Below are 18511 nucleotides of genomic sequence, written 5' to 3' on the forward strand. Positions count from 1 at the left end.
TATAAAAAAATGAATACAAAATACACATAAAAATCGTATCAAAATAAATAAACAAAATACCAGTAAAATAATGTGTATTTGTATAAATATAAATATACAAAATACACATAAAATATCGTAAATTTGTATAAAACTATATACAAAAATACACAGAACAAATACACATTCTTTTATTGGTATTTTGTTTATTTATTTTGTTTCGAATTTATATTATTTTATGTGTATATTGTTTGCATTTTTTTATACGTATTTACCTAATTTTATGTGTATTTTGTATATATATTTTTTATAGAAATCTACGTTATTTTATGTGTATTCGAATATATATTTTGAAACAAATTTACTATTTTTTATATGTATTTTTGCATATCTCTTTCAACAGAAGTTTACCTTATTGTATGTGCATTTTGTATATTAATTTCAATACAAATTTAAATATTATATGTGTATTTTGGTATATATATTTTTATAAGAAATGCGCTATTTGATGGGAATTTTGCATTTTATTTTCATACAAATTTACATTATTTTATTAATATTCGGTGTATTTATTTTGATACGATTTTACATTATTCTATTTGTTTTTTGTATATATTTTTTTTATACATATTTACATTATTTAATGTGTATCTTGCATATATATTACATACAAATTTATTATCTATTATTTATTTTCATACAAATACACATTCTTTTCATGATATTTTGTTTATTTATTTTGTCACGAATTTGCATTACTTAATATGTATTTTATATATATATTTTTATACGTATTTACATAATTTCATGTGTATTTTGTATATATATTTCTATAGAAATCTACGTTATTTTATGTGTATTCGTATATATATTTTGAAACAAATTTACACTGTTTTATTTGTATTTTGCGTTTTTTTTCAATACAAATTTACCTTATTGTATGTGTGCATTTTGTATATTAATTTTAATACAAATTTAATTATTCTATGTGTATTTTTGTATATGTATTTTTTTATAAAAAAATGCTTTATCTTATGGGTATTTTGCATCTTTATTTTCATACAAGTTTAAATTATTTTATTGATATTCTGTGTACCTATTTTGATACGATTTTACATTATTCTATGTATAACAAAAATAAATACAGAATACACAAAAATAGATATGCAAAATACATATAAACAATGTAAATTTGCTTCAAAATATATATACGAATACACATGAAATAAAGTAGATTTCTAAAAAAATATATATACAAAATACACATAAAATTAAGTAAATACGTATAAAAAATGTATACAAAATACACATAAAATAATGTAAATTAGTATCAAAATAAATTAACAAAATACCAATAAAAGAATGTGTATTTGTATAAATATATATATACAAAATACACATTAAATAATATAAATTTGTTTAAAACTATACAAAATACACATGAAATGATGTAAATACGTATAAAAATATATATAAAAAATACACATTATATAATGTAAATTCGCGTCAAAATAAATAAACAAAATATCAATAAGAGAATGTGTATTTGTATGAAAATAGATATACAAAATACACATAAAATAACTGAAATTTGTATCAAACTATATACAAAAATACACAAAAATATTTTAAATTTGTATGAAAATAAATATACAAAATACACATAAAATTAGGTAAATTTGTATTGAAATACATACACAAAATATACATAAAATAATGTAAATTTGAATGAAAATACATAAACAAATCCACTTAAAATAACGTAAATTTGTATAAAAAAAATATGTACAAAACACAAATAGAATAATGTAAAATCGTATCAAAATAAATACACAGAATATTAATAAAATAATGTAAATTTGTATGAAAATAAAGAAGCGAAATACAAATAAAATAACGCATTTTTTTATTTATAAAAATATGTATACCAAAATACACATCAAAAAATTAAATTTGTATTAAAATAAATATACAAAAAACACATACAATAAGGTAAATTTGTATTGAAATAGATATGCAAAATACATATAAAACAATGTAAATTTGTTTCAAAATATATACACGAATACACATAAAATAACGTAGATTTCTATAAAAATATATATACAATATTCACATAAAATGAAGTAAATACGTATAAAAAAATGTATACAAAAACACATAAAATAATGTAAACTCGTATCAAAATAAATAAACAAAATACCAATAAAAGAATGTGTATTTGTATAAATATAAATATACAAAATACACATAAAATAACGTAAATTTATATAAAACTATATACAAAAATACACAGAAGTAATTAAATTTGTATGAAAATATATACAAAATACACACAAAATAAGCTAAATTTGATTTGAAATATATATACAAAATACATGAAATAAAGTAAATTTGTATCAAAATATTTATACAAATACACATATAATAACGTACATTTGTATGAAAATATATAAACAAAATACACATTAAATAATGTAAATACGTATAAAAAAATATGTACAAAATACACATATAATCATGTAATTCGTATCAAAATAAATGAACAAAATACCAATAAAATAATATAAATTTGTATGAGTAAACGTCTATGTTGTATATTTTTTCAATACAAATTTACCTTATTATATACGCATTTTGTATATTAATTTTAATACAAATTTAATTATTCGATGTGTATTTTTGTATCTGTATTTTTATAAACATATGCTTTATTTTTTGGGTATTTTGCATCTTTATTTTCATACAAATTTACATTATTTTATTGATCTTCTGCTCATTCATTTTGATACGAATTGACATTATTCTATGTGTATTTTGTATATATTTTTCATATAAATTTACGTTATTTTATGTGTATTTGTTTATATATTTTGACACAAATTTACAATATTGTATGGGTATTTTGTATATACATTTCAAAAGAAATTTACCTAGTTTTATGTGTATTTTGTTTATCTATTTTCATACAAACTCAAATTATTTCTATGTATTTTTGTATATATTTTAATACAAATTTTAGTTATGTTATGTGAATTTTGTAAATCTATTTTCATTCAAATATATATTATTTTATTGGTGTTTTGTTGATTTATATTAATACGAATTTACATTATTTGATATGTACTTTGTATATATATTTTTATACGCTTTTACATTATTTAATATTTATTTTGAATATATATTTTTATACAAATTCATGGTATTTTATGTGTATTTGTATATATATTTTTATATAAATTTACATTATTTTATGTGTATTTTGTACATATGTTTTTTTACAAATCTACCTTATTTTATGTTTATTTTGTATGTGTATTTTGTATATTTATATTTATCCAAATACACATTCTTTTATTGGTATTTTGTTTATTTATTTTAATTCGAATTTACATTATTTTATGTGTATTTTGTATACATTTTTTTATACGTATTTACTTAATTTTATGTGTATTTTGTATATATGTTTTTATAGAAATCTACGTTTTTCTATTTGTATTCGTATATATATTTTGAAACAAATTTACATTGTTTTATATGTATTTTTGCATATCTCTTTCAATACAAATTTACCTTATTGTATGTGCATTTTGTATATTTATTTCAATGCAAATTTAAATATTTTATGTGTATTTTGGTATATATATTTTTATAAGATTACGAAAATTTGAATAAAAATATATACAAAAAAACAAAAAAATAAATTTCAATTTGTATGAAAATAGATATACAAAATACACATATAATTAGTTAAATTTGTATTTAAGTACATGTACAACATACACATAAAATAATGTAAATTTGTATGAAATGAAAACAAATTCACATAAAATTCGCGTCAAAATAAATAAGCATAATATCAATAAAAGAATGTGTATTTGTATTAAAATAGATATTCAAAATACACATAAAATAACCTAAATTTGTATCAAATTATATACAAAAATACACAAAAATATTTTAAATTTGTATGAAAATAAATATACAAAACACACATAAAATTAGGTAAATTTGTATTGAAATACATACACAAAATACACATAAAATAATGTTAATTTGAATGAAAATACATCAACAAATACACTTAAAATAACGTAAATTTGTATAAAAAAATATGTACAAAACCAAAATAGAATAATGTAAAATCGTATCAAAATAAATACACAGAATATTAATAAAATAATGTAAATTTGTATGAAAATAAAGAAGCAAAATACCCCACAAATAACGCATTTTTTTATTTATAAAAATATATATACCAAAATACACATCAAAAAATTAAATTTGTATTAAAATAAATATACAAAAAACACATACAATAAGGTAAATTTGTATTGAAATAGATATGCAAAATACATATAAAACAATGTAAATTTGTTTCAAAATATATATACGAATACACATAAAATAACGTAGATTTCTATAAAAATATATATACAAAATACACATAAAATAAAGTAAATACGTATAAAAAAATGTATACAAAAAACACATAAAATAATGTAAATTCGTATCAAAATAAATAAACAAAATACCAATAAAAGAATGTGTATTTGTATAAATATAAATATACAAAATACACATAAAATAACGTAAATTTATATAAAACTATATACAAAAATACACAGAAATAATTAAATTTGTATGAAAATATATACAAAATACACACAAAATAAGCTAAATTTGATTTGAAATATATATACAAAATACATGAAATTAAGTAAATTTGTATCAAAATATTTTTACAATTACACATATAATAACGTAAATTTGTATGAAAATATATAAACAAAATACACATTAAATAATGTAAATACGTATAAATAAATAAGTACAAAATACACATATAATGATGTAATTCGTATCAAAATAAATAAACGAAATACCAATAAAATATTATAAATTTGTATGAGTAAACGTGTATGTTGCATATTTTTTCAATACAAATTTACCTTATTATATACGCATTTTGTATATTAATTTTAATATATGTGTATTTGAATATATATTTTGATACAAATTTACATTATTTTATGTATTTTCTATATTTATTTCAATTCAAATTTAGCTTATTTTATGTGTCTTTTGTATATCTATTTTCATACAAATTTAATTATTTTTGTTTATTTTTGTATATAGTTTTATACAATTTTACGTTATTTTATGTGTATTTTGTATATTTATATTTATACAAGTAAACATTCTTTTATTGGCATTTAGTTTATTTATTTTGATACGAATTTACATTATTTTATGTGTATTTTGTATACATTTTCTTATACGTATTTACTTCATTTTATGTGTATTTTGTATATATATTTTTATAGAAATCTACGTTATTTTATGTGTATTCGTATATATATTTTGAAACAAATTTACATTGTTTACATAAAGTTGTATAAAACTATATACAAAAATACACAAAAATAATTTATATATGTATGAAAATAAATATACAAAATACACATAAAATTAGGTAAATTTGTATTGAAATACATATACAAAATACACATAAAATAATGTAAATTTGAATGAAAATATATAAACAAATACACTTAAAATAACGTAAATTTGTAAAAAATATATATGCAAGATACACATTAAATAATGTAAATGTGTATAAAAAAATATATACAAAAAAGAAATAGAATAATGAAAAATCCTATCAATATAAATACACAGAAAATATATATACGAATATACATAAAATAACGTAGATTTCTATATAAATATATATACAGAATACTCATGAAATTATGTAAATACGTATAAAAATATATATACAAAATACATATCTTGGTAAATTCGTGTCAAAATAAATAAACAAAATATCATGAAAAGAATGTGTATTTGCATGAAAATAAATAATATATAATAAATTTGTAGGAAATATATATGCAAGATACACATTAAATAATGTAAATATGTAAAAAAAAAAATATATAATAAAAACAAATAGAATAATGTGAAATCGCAACAAAATAAATATACCGAATATTAATAAAATAATGTAAATTTGTATGAAAATAAAGATGCAAAATTCCCATCAAATAGCGCATTTCTTATAAAAATATATATACTAAAATACACATAAAATATTTAAATTTGTATTGAAATAAATATACAAAATGCACATACAATAATGTAAACTTGTATTGAAAGAGATATGCAAAAATACATATAAAACAATGTAAATTTGGTTCAAAATATATATACGAAAACACATAAAATAACGTAGATTTCTATAAAAATATATATACTAAATACACATAAAATTAAGTAAATACGTATAAAAATAGATATACAAAATACACATAGAATAATGTAAAATTGTTTAAAAAAAAAAATATATATATATAAATAAAATAATGTTAATTTGTATGAAAATAAAAATGCAAAATACCCATAAAATAAAGCATATTTTTTTAAAATACATATACAAAAATACACATAGCATAATTAAATTTGTATTAAAATTAATATATAAAATGCATATACAATAAGGTATATTTGTATTGAAAAAATATGCAAAATACACATAAAACAGTGTAAATTTATTTCAAAATCTATATACGAATACTCATAAATCAACGTAGATTTCTATAGAAATATATATACAAAATACACATCAAATGATGTAAACACGTATAAAAATATATGTATAAAATACACATTAAATAATGTAAACTCGCGTCAAAATAAATAAACAAACTGTGTATTTGTATGAAAATAGATATACAATATACACATAAAATCACCTAAATTTGTATAAAACTATATACAAAAATACACAAAAATAGTTTTAATTTGTATGAAAATGAATATAGAAAATACACATAAAATTAGGTAAATTTGTATTGAAATACATTTACAAAATACACATAAAATAATGTAAATTTGAATGAAAATATATAAACAAATACACTTAAAATAACGTAAATTTGTATAAAATATATATAAAAAATACACATTAAATAATGTAAATATGTATAAAAAAATATATACAAAACACAAATAGAATAATATAAAATACACAGAATATTAATAAAATAATGTAAATTTGTATGAAAATTAAGATGCAAAATACCCATAAAATTTTTGTAAAAATATTTATACCAAGACACACATAAAATATTTGAATTTGTATTAAAATAAATATACAAAATGCACATACAATAAGGTAAATTTGTATTGAAATAGATATGCAAAATACATATAAAACCATGTAAATTTTTTTCAAAATATATATACGAATACACATAAAATAGCATAGATTTCTATGAAAATAAATATACAAAATACACATAAAATGAAGTAAATACGTATAAAAAAAGGTATACAAAATACACATAAAATAATGAAAACTCGTATCAAAATAAATAAACAAAATACTAATAAAAGAGTGTGTATTGTATAAATATAAATATACAAAATACAAATAAAATATCGTAAATTTATATAAAACTATATGAAAAAATACACAAAAGTAATTAAATTTGTGTGAAAATAGATATACAAAATACATGTGTATTTTGTATATTTATTTTCATACAAAAAATTGAAATTATTTTTGTTTATTTTTTTATATATTTTCATACAAATTTTCGTTATTTAATGTGTATTTTGTATATTTATTTTTTCTACAAATATACGTTCTTTTATCTGAATTTTGTTTATTGAATTTGAAACGAATTTACCTTATTTTGTATATCTATTCTCATACAAATTAAAATACTTCTGTGTATTTTTGTATATAGTTTTATATAAATTTACGTTATTTTATGTGTATTTTGTATATTTATATTTATACAAATACACATTCTTTTATTGGTATTTTGCATATTTATTTTGATACGAATTTACATTATTTTATGTGTATTTTGTATACATTTTTTTATACGTATTTACTTCATTTTATGTGTATTTTGTATATATTTTTATAGAAATCTACGTTATTTTATGTGTATTCGTATATATATTTTGAAACAAATTTACATTGTTTTATATGTATTTTGCATATCTATTTCAATACAAATTTACCTTATTGTATGTGTTTTTTGTAGATTTATTTTAATACAAATTTAATTTTTTGATGTGTATTTTGGTATATATATTTTTATAAATAAAAAAAATGCGTTATTTTATGGGTATTTTTATAAATATTTTGATACAAATCTACATTATTTTATGTATTTTGTATATACATTTCAATTAAAATTTAGCTTATTTTATCTGTATTTTGTATATCTATTTTCATGCGAATTTAATTACTTCTGTGTATTTTTGTATATAGTTTTATACAAATTTACGTTATTTTATGTGTATTTTGTATATTTATATTTATACAAATACACATTCTTTTATTGGTATTTTGTTTATTTATTTTGATACGATTTTACATTATATTATTTGTGTTTTTTGTATATTTTTTTATACATATTTACATTATTTAATGTGTATTTTGTATATTTAAAAAAAAAATTACGTTATTTTATGCGCATCTGTTAAAATATTTTGATACAAATTTACATTATTTTATGTATTTTGTATATATATTTCAATACAAATTTAGTTTATTTTATGTATATTTTGTATATCTATTTTCATTTGTATCAAAATAAATAAACAAAATAGCAATAAAATAATGTAAATTTGTATGAGAAAACATATACAAATACACATAAAATAACGCAAATTTCAAAAAAAATATATGTACAAAGATGCACATAAAGTAAAGTAAATTTGCAATTTTGTATTGAAATAGATATGCAAAATACATATAAAACAATGTAAATTTGTTTCAAAATATATATACGAATACACATAAAATAACGTAGATTTCTATGAAAATATATACAAAATACACATAAAATGAAGTAAATACGTATAAAAATGATTACAAAAATACATAAAAATCGTATCAAAATAAATAAACAAAATACCAGTAAAAGAATGTGTATTTGTAAAAATATAAATATACAAAATACACATAAAATATCGTAAATTTGTATAAAACTATATACAAAAATACACAGAAGTAATTAAATTTGTATGAAAATATATATACAAAATACAGCTAAAATAAGCTAAATTTGAATTGAAATGTACATACAAAATATATAAAATAATGTAAATCTGTATCAAAATATTTATACAAATACATATAATAACATAGATTTGTTTAAAAATATATAAACAAAATACACATTAAGTAATGTAAATACGTATAAAAAATATGTACAAAATACACATATAATCATGTAATTCGTATCAAAAAAATAAACAAAATAGCAATAAAATAATGTAAATTTGTATGAGAAAACATATACAAATAACGCAAATTTCTATAAAAATATATGTACATAAATGCACATAAAATAAAGTAAATTTGCAAAAAAATATATATATACAAAACACACACTAAATAATGTAAACGCGTACATAAAATAACCTAAATTTGTATAAAACTATATACAAAAATACACAAAAATAATTTAAATTTGTTTGAAAAGAAATATACAAAATACACATAAAATTAGGGAAATTTGTATTGAAATACATATACAAAATACACATCAAATAATGTAAATTTGAATGAAAATATATAAACAAATACACTTAAAATAACGTAAATTTGTATAAAATATATATGCAAGATACACATTAAATAATGTAAATGTATAAAAATATATATACAAAAAACAAATAGAATAATGTAAAATCGTATCAAAATAAATTCACAGAATATCAATAAAATAATGTAAATTTGTATGAAAATAAAGATACAAAATTCCCAAAAATTATCGCATTTTTTATAAAAATATATTTACCAAAATACACATAAAATATTTAAATTTGTATTGAAATAAATATACAAAATGCATATACAGTAAGGTAAATTTGTATTGAAAGAGATATTCAAAATACATATAAAACAATGTAAATTTGTTTCAAAATATATATACGAATACACATAAAATAAAGTAGATTTCTATAGAAATATATATACAAAATACATATGAAATTATGTAAATACGTATAAAAATATATATACAAAATACATATCAAATAATGTAAATTCGTGTCAAAATAAATAAACAAAATATCATGAAAAGAATGTGTATTTGTATGAAAATAGATAATAGATATTAAAATTTGTATAAAATATATATTCAAGATACACATTAAATAATGTAAATATGTATAAAAAAAGTATATACAAAAAACAAATAGAATAATGTAACATCGTATCAAAATAAATACACCGAATATTAATAAAATAATGTAAATTTGTATGAAAATAAAGATGCAAAATTCCCATAAAATAGCGCATTTCTTATAAAAATATATATGCCAAAATACACATAAAATATTTAAATTTGCATTGAAATAAATATACAAAATGCACATACAATAAGGTGAATTTGTATTGAAAGAGATATGCAAAAATACATATAAGACAATGTAAATTTGTTTCAAAATATATATACGAATACAAATAAAAAAACGTAGATTTCTATAAAAATATATATACAAAATACACATAAAATTAAGTAAATACGTATAAAAAAATGTATACAAAATACACATAAAATAATGTAATTTCGAATTAAAATAAATGTAAATTTGAATGAAAATATAAAAACAAATGCACTTAAAATAGCGAAAATTTGTATAAAATATATATGCAAGATACACATTAAATAATGTAAATGTGTATAAAAAAATATATACAAAAAACAAATAGAATAATGTAAAATCGTATCAAAATAAATACACAGAATATCAATAAAATAATGTAAATTTGTATGAAAATAAAGATGCAAAATTCCCAAAAATTATCGCATTTTTTATAAAAATATATAAACCAAAATACACATAAAATATTTAAATTTGTATTGAAATAAATATACAAAATGCATATACAGTAAGGTAAATTTGTATTAAAAGAGATATTCAAAAATACATATGAAACAATGTAAATTTGTTTCAAAATATATATACGAATACACATACAATAAAGAAGATTTCTATAGAAATATATATGCAAAATATATATGAAATTATGTAAATACGTATAAAAATATATATTCAAAATACATATCAAATAATGTAAATTTTTGTATATGTATTTTTATAAAAATATGCTTTATTTTATGGGTATTTAGCATCTTTATTTTTATACAAATTTACGTTATTTTATTGATATTCTGCTCATTCATTTTGATACGAGTTGACATTATTCTATGTGTATTTTGTATATATTTTTCATACAAATTTACGTTATTTTATGTGTATTTGTTTATATATTTTGACACAAATTTACAATATTTTATGGGTATTTTGTATATATATTTCAAAAGAAATTTACCTAGTTTTATGTGTATTTTGAATATCTATTTTCATACAAACTCAAATTATTTATATGTATTTTTATATATATTTCAATACAAATTTTAGTTATGTCATGTGTATTTTGTAAATCTATTTTCATTCAAATATATATTATTTTACTGGTATTTTGTTGATTTATATTGATACGAATTTACATTATTTTATATGTTCTTTTTATATATATTTTTATACGCATTTACATTATTTAATATTTATTTTGAATGTATAATTTTATAGAAATTCATGGTATTTTATGTGTATTTGTATATATATTTTCATATAAATTTACATTATTTTATGTGTATTTCGTACATATATTTCATTACAAATTTACCTTATTTTATGTTTATTTTGTATGTGTATTTTGTACATTTATATTTATACACATTTACTCATACAAAATTTATATTATTTTATTGGTATTTTGTTTATTTATTTTGATTTTTTTTTTATCTTTGTTTTCATACAAATTTAAATTATTTTATTGAAATTCTGTGTACTTATTTTGATACGATTTTACATTATCCTATGTATAACAAAAATAAATACGGAATACACAAAAATAGATATGCAAAATACATATAAACAATGTAAATTTGTTTCAAAATATATATACGAATACACATGACATAGGTATTTTGAATCTTAATTTTCATACAAATTTACATTATTTTATTAATATTTTCTGTATTTATTTTGATACGATTTTACATTATTTTATTTGTGTTTTGTATATATTTTTTTTATACATATTTACATTATTTAATGTGTTTTTTGTATATATATTTGATACAAATTTACGTTATTTTAAGTCTATATGTTTATATATTTTCATTCAAATTTACATTATTTTATGTGTATTTTGTATATGTATTTCAATACAAATTTACCTAATTTTATGTTTTTTGTATATTTATTTTCATACAAGTTTAAATTATTTTTCTTTGTTTTTGTATATAGTTTTATACAAATTTAGGTTATTTTATGTGTATTTTGTATATCTATTTTCATACAAATACACATTCTTTTCATGAAATTTTTTTTATATATTTTGACACGAATTAACATTATTTAATGTGTATTTTGTATATATATATTTTTATACGTATTTACATTATTTCAAGTGTATTTTGTATATATATTTCTATAGAAATCTACGTTATTTTATGTGTATTCGTATATATATATTTTGAAACAAATTTACATTGTTTTATGTGTATTTTGCATATTTTTTCAATACAAATTTACCTTATTGTATGTGCATTTTGTATATTATTTTAATACAAATTTGATTAATCTATGTGTATTTTTGTGTATGTGTTTTTATAAAAATATGCTTTATTTTATGGGTATTTTGCATCTTTATTTTCATACAAATTTACATTATTTTATTGATATTCTGTGTATTTATTTGGTATGATTTTACATTATTCTATGTGTATTTTGTATATATATTTTATATAAAATGTATTTGTTTTCATTTGATACAAATCTACATTATTTTATGTGTTTTTTGTACATGTATTTAAATACAAATTTAACTAGTTATATGTGTATTTTGTATATCTATTTTGTATGTATATTTTCATAGAAATTTACTCTATTTTATGAGTATTCGTATATATATTTAGATACAAATTTACATTATTGATGTGTATTTTGTATATCTATTTCAATACAAATTTTCTTTATTGTACGTGAATTTTGTATATTTATTTTAATACAAATTTAATTATTTTATATGTATTTTTGTAAATATATTTTTATGCAAATATGCGTTATTATATGGATATTTTGCAGCTTTATTTTCATACAAATTTACATTATTTTATTGATATTCTCTTTATTTATTTTGATACGATTTAACATTATTCTATGTGTATTTTGTATATATTTTTTATACATATTTACATTATTTAAGGTTTATTTTGTATATATATTTTATCCAAATTTACATTATTTTATGTGTATTTGTTTATATATTTTTATACAAATTTACATTATTTTATGTGTATTTTGTATATACATTTTCATAAAAAATTACGTTATTTTATTGTGTGTATTCGTATATATTTTGATACAAATTTTATACAAATTCATGTTATTTAATGTGTATTTGTATATATATTTTCATACAAATTTATATTCTTTTATGTGTATTTTTTCATATATTTCATTACAAATTTACCTTATTTTATGTTTATTTTGTATATTTATTTCATTCAGTTTTAAATTTTTTTATGTGTATATTTGTATTTGTATTTAGGTTATTTTATGTGTATTTTGTATATATATTTTCATCTAAAATTACATTATTATATTGGTATTTTCTTAATTTAATTCGATACGAATTTAGATTATTTCATAGGTATTTTGTATACATATTTCTATACTCATTTACATTATCTAATGTGTGTTTTGTATATATATTTTTATGCAAATTTATTTTATGTTCATTTTTGTACATATATTTTTATAGAAATATGCGTTATTTTATGTATATAGTTTTATATAAATTTACGTTATTTTATGTGCATTTTGTATATTTATATTTATACAAATACACATTCTTTTATTGCTATATTGTTTATTTATATTTATACGAATTTACATTATTTTATGTGTATTTTGTATACATTTTTTTTTACGTATTTACTTAATTTTATGGTTATTTTGTATATGTATTTTTATAGAAATCTACGTTATTTTATGTGTAATCGCATATATATTTTGAAACAAATTTACATTATTTGATATGTATTTTGCATATCTATTTCAATACAAATTTACCTTATTGTATGTGCATTTTGTATATTTATTTTGATACAAATTCAAATATTTTATGTGTATTTTGGTATCAATAATTTTATAAAAAATGCGTTATTTTATAGGTATTTTGCATCTTAATTTTCATATAAATTTACATTATTTTATTAATATTCTGTGTATATATTTTGATACGATTTTACATTATTCTATTTGTGTTTTGTATATATTTTTTTATACATATTTACATTATTTAATGTGTATTTTGTATATATATTTCATACAAATTTACGTTATTATATGTGTATTTGTTTATATATTTTCTTTCAAATTTACATTATTTTATGTGTATTTTGTATATGTATTTCAATAGAAATTAACCTAATTTTATGTGTATTTTGTATATTTCTATTCATACAAATTTAAATTATTTTTGTGTATTTTTGTAAATAGTTTTATACAAATTTAGGTTATTTTATGTAGCATTTACATTACTTAATGTGTGTTTTGTATATATATTTTTATCCAAAGTTAATTTATTTAACGTTCATTTTTGGACATATATTTTTATAGAAATTAGCGTTATTTTATATGTATTTGTATATGTTTTCTCATACAAATTTACATTATTTTATTGCTATTTTGTTTATTTAGTTTGATACGAATTAGATGATTATATGTGTATTTTGTACATTTTTTTATACGTATTTACATTACTTAATGTGTATTTTGTTTATATATTTTTAAACAAATTTACGTTATTATATGTATTTTTATAAATATTTTGATACAAATTTACATTATTTTATGTATTTTGTATATGCATTTCAATTCAAATTTAGCTTATTTTATCTATTTTCATACGAATTTAATTACTTCTGTGTATTTTTGTATATAGTTTTATAGAAATTTACGTTATTTTATGTGAATTTTGTATATTTATATTTATACAAATACACATTCTTTTATAGGTATTTTGTTTATTTATTTTGATACGAATTTACATTATTTTATGTGTATTTTGTATACATTTTTTTATACGTATTTACTTCATTTTACGTGTATTTTGTATATATATTTTTATACAAATCTACGTTATTTTATGTGTATTCCTATATATATTTTGAAACAAATTTACATTGTTTTATATGTATTTTGCATATCTATTTCTATACAGATTTACCTTATTGTATGTGTATTTTGTATATTTATTTTAATACAAATAAAAAAATTTATGTGGATTTTTGTATATATAGTTTAAAAAAATGCGTTATTTTATGCGTTATTTTATGCTTCTTTATTTTCATACAAATTTACATTATTTTATTAATATTCTGTGTATTTATTTTGATACGATTTTACATTCTATTACATTATTCTATTTGTGTTTTGTATATATTTTTTTATACAAATTTACGTTATTTTAAGTGTATTTGTTTATGTATTTTCATTCAAATTTACAGTATTTTATGTGTATTTTGTATATGTATTTCAATACAAATTTACCTAATTTTATGTGTATTTTGTATATTTATTTTCATACAAATTTAAATTTTTTGTGTGTATTTTTGTATATAGTTTTATACAAATTTATGTTATCTTATGTGTATTTTGTATATTTATTTTCATACGTATTTACATCCTTTCATGTGTATTTTGTATATTTATAAAAAATGCGTTATTTCATGGGTATTTTGCATCGTTATTTTCATACAAATTTACATTATTTTATTTACATTCTGTGTATTTATTTTAATACGATTTTACATTATTCTATTTGTGTTTTGTATATATATTTTTTATACATATTTGCATTATTTAATGAGTATTTTTTATATATATTTTATACAAATTTATGTTAATTCAAGTGTACTTGTTTATATATTTTCATTCAAATTTACATTATTTTATGTGTATTTTGTATATGTATTTCTTTACAAATTTACCTAATTTTATGTGTATTTTGTATATTTATTTTCATACAAATTTAACTTATTTTTGTGTATTTTTATATATAGTTTTATACAAATTTACGTTATTTTATGTGTATTTTGTATTTGTATTTTCATACAAATACACATTCTTTTATTGATATTTTAATTATTTATTTTGACACGAATTTACATTATTTAATGTGTATTTTGTATATATATTTTTATACGTATTTACAACATTTCATGTATATTTTGTATATATATTTCTATAGAAATCTACGTTATTTTATGTGTATTGGTATATATATTTTGAAACAAATCTACATTATTTTATGTGTTTTTTGTATATATATTTCATTATAAATTTGCCTTATTTTAAGTTTATTTTTATATCTATTTTCATTCAAATTCAAATCATTTTATGTGTATATATTTATTTGTATTTGCGTTATTTTATGTGTATTTTCTATATATATTTTCATTAAAAATTACATTATTTTATCGGTATTTTGTTCATTTATTTCGATACGAGTTTAGATTATTTCATGTGTATTTTCTATATATATACATATAAAGGAAATTTCTATGAAAATATATACTCAAAATACATATAAAATTATGGAAATAAGTATAAATATATATATATCAAATACACCTAAAAAAATGAAAATTCGTATCAAAATAAATAAATAAAATTCCGATAAAAGAACGTATATTTGTAGGAAAATAAATATACAAAATACACATAAAATTACGAAAATTTGAATAAAAATATATACAAAAATACTCAAAATTAATTTCAATTTGTATGAAAAAAGATATACAAAATACACATATAATTAGTTAAATTTGTATTTAAATACGTGTACAAAATTCACATAAAATAATGTAAATTTGTATGAAATGAAAACAAATTCACATAAAATAACGTACATTGGTATAAAATAGATATACAAAATATACATAGAATAATGTAAAATCGTATCAAAATAAATACACAGAATATCAATAAAATAATGTAATTTTGTTTGAAAATAAAGATGCAAAATACCCATAAAATAAAGCATATTTTTATAAAAATACATATACAAAAATACACATAGAATAGCTAAATTTGTATTAAAATTAATATAAAAAATGCACGTACAATAAGGTTAATTTGTATTGAAAAAATATGCAAAATGCACATAAAACAACGTATATTTGTTTCAAAATATATATATACGAATACACATAAATTAACGTATATTTCTATAGAAATATATATACAAAATACACATGAAATGACGTAAATACGTATAAAAATATATATACACAATACACATTAAATAATGTAAATTCGCATCAAAATAAATAAACAAAATATCAATAAAAGAATGTGTATTTGTATGAAAATAGATATACAAAATACACATAAAATATTGTAAATATGAATAAAACTCTATACAAAAATACACAAAAAATGATTTAAATTTGTATAAAATATATATACAAAATACAAATGAAATTAGGTAAATTTCTATTGAAATACATATACAAAATACACATAAAATAATGTAAATTTGAATAAAAATATATAAACAAATACACTTAAAATAACAAAAATTTGTATGAAATATATATAGAAAATACACATTAAATAATGTAAATATGTATAAAAATATATATACAAAACACACATAGAATAATGTAAAATAGTATCAAAATAAATACACAGAATATTAATAAAATAATGTAAATTTGTATGAAAATAAAGATGCAAAATACCCATAAAACAACGCATTTTTTATGAAAATATATATACCAAAATGCACATAAAATATTTAAATTTGCATTACAATAAATATACAAAATGCACATACAATAAGGTAAATTTGTATTGAAATAGATATGCAAAATACATATAAAACAATGTAAATTTGTTTCAAAATATACATACGAATACACATAAAATAACGTAGATTTCTATAAAATATATACAAAATACACATAAAATGAAGTAAATACGTATAAGAAAATAAATACAAAATACACATAAAATAATGTAAACTCATATCAAAATAAATAAACTAAATGCCAATAAAAGAATGTTTACTTGTATAAATATAAATATACAAAATACACATAAAATAACGTAAAATTGTATAAAACTATATACAAAAATAAACAAAAATAATTAAATTTGTATGAAAATAGATATACAAAAGACACATAAAATAAGCTAAATTTGAATTGAAATAAATATAGAAAATACATAAAATAATGTAAATTTGCATCAAAATATATATTCAAATACACATATAATAACGTAAATTTGTATAAAAATATATAAACAAAATACACATTAAATAATGTAAATACGTATAAAAGATATGTACGTAATGTAAAAATTTATACAATTAAAGATGCAAAATACCCATAAAATATCTTATATTTAA

The sequence above is a fragment of the Eriocheir sinensis genome, unplaced genomic scaffold, assembly GCF_024679095.1.
Source record: "Eriocheir sinensis breed Jianghai 21 unplaced genomic scaffold, ASM2467909v1 Scaffold131, whole genome shotgun sequence".
NCBI classification, from domain to species: domain Eukaryota; kingdom Metazoa; phylum Arthropoda; class Malacostraca; order Decapoda; family Varunidae; genus Eriocheir; species Eriocheir sinensis.